The following is a 5,889-nucleotide window of genomic DNA, read 5'->3' as shown; positions in this document are numbered from 1 at the left end:
GTTCGTTGCGACCCTGCATCGACTTCAGGGAATTGAACTGTATCACGATTAAAAACTCATACCCACTGCCTCTCATTTCGGTCTTGTTTGACCAGCTTCGTACGGCCACCATTTTTTATAAGATTGTACGCACCGCGTAGGTCAATCTAATCCGAATAAGAGAGGGGGATGAATGGAAGACTGCCTTTAATACCCACTCAGGGCATTATGAATATTTGGTGATGCCTTTTGGGCTCTGTAATGCCCCGGCAGTCTTCCAGGACTTCATGAACGATGTGCTCAGGGAATATTTGGATAGATTCTTAGTTGTATACTTAGATGACATCCTAATCTTCTCCCATTCCCTGGAGGAACATCGGAAGCATGTACGCTTAGTCCTCCAGAAACTCAGAGACCACCGGCTTGGGGCGAAGCTGGAGAAGTGCGAATTTGAAGTTCAGCAAATCGCATTTCTAGGATATATTATCTCTCCAGAAGGTTTCCAAATGGAGGTTTCCAAGGTACAGGCAGTCCTGGATTGGGTGCAGCCCACTAGTTTGAAGGCGCTTCAGCGTTTTCTGGGCTTTGCGAATTTTTATAGACGATTTATCGCTGGATTTTCGTCTATAGTGGCGCCCTTGGTGGCACTCACTAAGAAAGGGGCGGATGTTGCTCACTGGTCTTGTGAGGCCAAAGCGGCTTTTGCCCGTCTCAAAAGGGCATTTGTCTCGGCCAAGGTGCTGCGACACCCAGATCCAGAGCGTCCTTTTGTGGTGGAGGTGGATGCCTCTGAGATGGGTATTGGGGCAGTGCTCTCTCAGATGGGGGTGTCTGATAATCGCCTTTATCCCTGTGCTTACTTTTCCCGTAAATTTTCGCCTGCCGAGATGAATTATGACGTGGGTAACCGGGAATTGTTGGCTATTAAGGATGCACTCGAGGAGTGGAGACACTGGCTTGAGGGGGCTAAGTTTGTGGTCTCAATTCTCACCGACCATAAGAATTTGGCATATTTAGAGTCAGCGAAGCGCCTCAATGCCAGGAAGGCACGATGGGCTTTGTTTTTTGCTCGCTTTAATTTTTTGATAACATATCGCCCTGGGTCAAAAAACATCAAGGCTGATGCGCTCTCGCTGAGTTTTGCTCCAATCCAGAAGACCACCGAGGAGCCATTGCCCATTGTGTCCCCATCATGTATTAAAGTGGGCATTACCCAGGACCTCTTGTCATTAGTCCTTAGAGCACAGGAGCAGGCTCCTTCAGACCTTCCGGTATGTCTTTTGTTTGTGCCTCCTAGTTTAAGACAGCGAGTGTTCCTGGAATTCCATGCCAAGAAGTCGGCAGGTCACCCGGGTATTGCCAGAACTCGGGAGTTGCTATCTAGGGCGGTGTGGTGGCCCTCGGTGGCTAGGGATGTGGATCAGTGGGTTCGGCCATGTGACATCTGTGCCCGAAATAAGACTCCTAGAGGGGTTCCTGTTGGCCCATTACATCCACTCTCTATTCCATCTAAGCCATGGACCCACATTTCAATGGATTTTGTGGTGGACTTGCCCAAATCCTCGGGGATGACAGCCATCTGGGTTGTCGTTGACAGGTTTTCGAAGATGGCGCACTTCGTTCCATTGGTTGGGCTGCCATCGGCCAGACGCCTGTCTGAATTATTTATGCTGCATGTTGTGCGCCTCCACGGGTTGCCACTTGATGTGGTCTCTGACCGCGGATCCCAGTTTGTGGCCAAATTCTGGAGGGCATTTTGTTCCGATCTCCAGATTTCTGTCAGCTTGTCGTCAGGCTACCATCCGCAGTCTAATGGGCAGACTGAAAGGGTGAACCAGTCCTTGGAGCAGTTCCTCAGGTGTTATGTCTCCAAGTGTCAGACTGACTGGGTTGCTCATCTGTCCATGGCGGAGTTTGCCTATAACAACGCGGCTCACTCTGCTACAGGGATCTCTCCCTTCCTTTGTGTGTATGGGCATCATCCTAAGGCCAATTCTTTTGACCCCCTGGACTCCACGCCTGGTGGTTCCTCTGTGGTTTCGGTCCTTAGAGGTATTTGGAGGAAAGTGAAGAAAGCCCTTGTGTCTGTGTCATTAGTGACCAAAAGGGTTTTTGATAAGCGGAAGAGACCCTGCAGCTTCAAATTAGGAGACTTCGTCTGGTTGTCTACCAAGAATTTGAAGTTGAGACAGCCATCTCATAAGTTAGGCCCCCCGGTTCATTGGTCCTTATAAGATCACAAGGGTTATCAATCCGGTGGCATTTCAGTTAGATCTACCCCGTTCTTTGGGTATCAATAAAACATTTCATTGTTCCCTTTTAAAACGGGCGATTAGTAATCCTTCCAGTGGAAGACCTTCCCCTCTTCTGATACGTGGCCAGAGGGAGTTTGTTGTTGAAAGGATTCTTGACTCCAAGATGGTTCGGGGTCGGCTGTCATTTTTGGTGCACTGGAAGGGGTATGGCCCGGAGGAGCGGTCGTGGGTGCGCAGTTGTGATCTTCATGCCCCCAGACTGTTACGCTCTTTCTTCTCGCAGTTCCCCGATAAACCCGGTGGTAGGGGTTCTTTGACCCCTCGTCAGAGGGGGGGTACTGTTAGGGTCTCCTGCTCTGTGCTGCCACGTCGTCATGGCAACCGGGAGACAAGTGCTAGCGGAGTAACCTGAGCGTAGCTGATACCCCGGTTCGGGTCTTTTGCTGTGCAGTGGTTACAGGCTCTGTGCACGGCAGGGGATCCGGTGCTGGTTTTTGTGCTCACAGTCTGTGAGGTCTGAGTGGGGCGTGGACAGCACCTGCTATATAAACCCTCTTCTCAGGTTAGGCAGATGCTGCTGAATCTTTGTTGGTTAGTCAGTTCCTGAAAGCTAGCTAGTACTGTGTAAACTTTGTATTTGTTTGTTGCTTACTGCAAATAGGCCTTGGGATTTGGTATTACACTCTGCCAATCCAGACCTAGCAGTAAGACTGGAGTCAGTCGTTTAACCTGCTGGGGTTCTTTTGCTACTCTGTGAACCTAGCAAGTTTGCGGCTGTATTCTCAGACTTGCCTGCCAAAATCCTTTCTCACTGTGCAAGGTGTTCAGGTGTTAGTTTAGTGGCAGTAAGCTGAACCAGTGCACTGCAAGTGAAGACTAGGATTGTGGAGACTCTCCTTGTGTCTATTATTCCATCTCTGACCAAGGAGTTTACTGCCACACCCGTTGGTAACCCTTTAGGGTTTTGCTGTTGCCCTTAGCAACAGCATTTCGGGTTCTCTACGTATTAAATCACAACATCTCGCTTCTTTCCATCTGAGCATTCCTAATACTAGGGAGACACCCAGTTTCTTAGCCTTTGGGCTTCTCTGTTCACTTTGTGTTTATTTTGTTACCCTATCACCTTCTGTGTATGTAATGTCATATTCCCCAGTCTGTCTGTGAGTTCATTTGTTTTGCATCCCTCTCCGTTCAGACACCCGTACATTCCTGCTGCCACTGGTGTGCATAACAGTACCGAAAACCTGCAGCGACAGTTTCCCTGGACCACAACCCCCGGAACCTCTACCACAAAGCCTTCCGCATGACGGTTGGCCACAACAACAGGGTGACTTTCCGGTAGGTGCTCGCCTTCAGCATTTCGCTCAGGTGTGGGCACAGTCCTGCTGGGATCCTTGGCTGAGGGATCTAATTTCTCGGGGATATCGTCTGGAATTTCAAACACTCCCTCCTCACAGATTTTTCAGGTCAAGCTTACCAGCTTTACCCGCAGCAAGAGTTTCCACCAAGAAGCCATTCAAAAACTTTTACTGACTGGAGTAGTGGTTCCTGTACCTACTCCATTATGCAACAGGGGGTTTTACTCTAATCTTTTTGTTGTACCAGAGCTGGACGGTTCGGTACAGCCCATTTTAAATCTGAAAGCTTTGAACCCTTATCTGCTGGTATTCAAATTCAAGATGGAATCCCTGCGGGCATTGGTGTTCGGTCTGGAGGAAGGAGAATTTCTAGTTTCCATAAACATCAAGGATGCTTACCTGCACATCCCTATATGGACTCCTCACCAGTCTTACCTCAGGTTCGCCATCTTGGACAGTCGCTTCCAGTTTCAGGCCTTACCCTTTGGTCACTCCACAGCTCCAAGGGTCTTCACGAAGGTCATGGCGGAGATGATGCTACAACTACGCATAATGGGGGTCAACATTGTCCCCTACTTAGACGATCTCCTGATAAAAGCATTGTCCAGAGAACGTCTGCTGCAAAGCATCGACCCGACGACTCGTCTGCTGATGGAACCTAAATTTTTGAAAATCTCACTTGAAACCATCCCAGCGTCTTCAGTTCCTGGGGATGATACTGGATACTGTGTCTCAGAAGGTGTTTCTCCCTATGGACAAGGCTTTAGCTCTCCAAGCTAAGGTGTGCTCAGACCCCGCAAGGTCTCAATACATCTGTGCATTGGGCAAGATGGTGGCCGCATACGAGGCAGTCCCATATGGCAGGTTTCATGCCCAGCCTTTTCAACTGGATTTGCTGGACAAGTGGTCAGGGTCTCACCTGCACATGCATCAGACAGTGACCCTGTCTCTGAAAACACGGATTTCTCTGTCCTGGTGGAAGGCCGGAGTTTCTGTACCCAGTCGTGGATTCTACTGACAGCGGATGCCAGCCTCCAGTGTTGGGAGCTGTGACTCAAGGGGTCCAGTTCCAGGGATGGTGGTCGAGTCAGGAATCTGCACTACCGATCAATGTTCTGGAACTCAGGGCGATATACAATGCCCTTCTTCAGGCTTCCTACCTTCTCCGGGATCAAGCCATTCAAGTACAGTCGTACAACACCACGGCGGTAGCGTACATAAACCGACAGGGAGGAACAAGAAGCAGAGCAGCAATGCGAGAAGTGTCAAAGATACTCCTCTGGGCGGAGGCCAGCGCACGGGCCATCTCAGCCATATTCATTACAGGAGCGGACAACTGGGAGGCGGACTTCCTCAGCAGGCAGACCACCATCCGGAGGAATGGGGCCTTCATCCTCGGGTGTTTCAACAATTGGTTCACCGGTGCGGGTGTCCGCAGATAGACCTGATGGCTTCTCGTCTCAACAAGAAGCTACACCGTTACTGTTCCAGAACGAGGGAACCGCAGGCTGTGGCAGTGGACGTGCTGACGACCCCATGGACTTACCAGTTTTGTTTACCTGTTCCCTCCAATCCCGCTCATTCCAAAGGTTCTAAAAAGACTCAAAAGGGAAAGTGTTCGGGCACTTCTAATTGCCCCGAATTGGCCTCAACGGGCCTGGTACACAGTCCTCCTGACCATGTCTCGAGGAACCCTGGCCTCTGCCGCTTCAAAAGGATCTTCTACAACAAGGTCCATTTGTCTATCCAGACTTACAGTGGCTACGTTTGACAGCTTGGAAGTTGAGAGGGATATTCTAGCCAGAAAGGGTCTCCCTTCTAAGGTTATTTCCACTATGGTACAGGCCCGGAAGGTGGTTACATCAAACCACTACCACCGTATCTGGAAGAAATATGTTTCTTGGTGTGAGGGAAGAAAAGTTTCTCCTATGAACTTTAGGATAGGTCGTTTTCTGCAAGCAGGTGTGGATATGGGCCTATGGTTGGGCTCCATGAAAGTACAGATTTCATCTCTCTATTTTCTTCCAGAAACAACTTGCATTGTTGCCGGAGGTGCAGACTTTCCTGAAAGGAATTCTTCATCTGCAACCACCCTTCGTCCCTCCCATGGCTCCATGGGATCTAAATGTGGTTTTGACCTTTCTTCAATTGGATTGGTTTGAACCCTTACAAAAGGTGGAATTGAAATTTCTCACTTGGAAGACGGTAATGTTGCTCTCTTTTGGCATCTGCAAGATGGGTTTCTGAATTGGGGGCCTTATCCTGTAAAAGCCCGTACTTGATTTTTCTCCGGCAGG

This window comes from Pseudophryne corroboree, chromosome 8, assembly GCF_028390025.1.
Source record: "Pseudophryne corroboree isolate aPseCor3 chromosome 8, aPseCor3.hap2, whole genome shotgun sequence".
NCBI lineage: Eukaryota > Metazoa > Chordata > Amphibia > Anura > Myobatrachidae > Pseudophryne > Pseudophryne corroboree.
The sequence above is the reverse complement of the archived record's forward strand: the minus strand, read 5'-3'. Positions refer to the sequence as shown.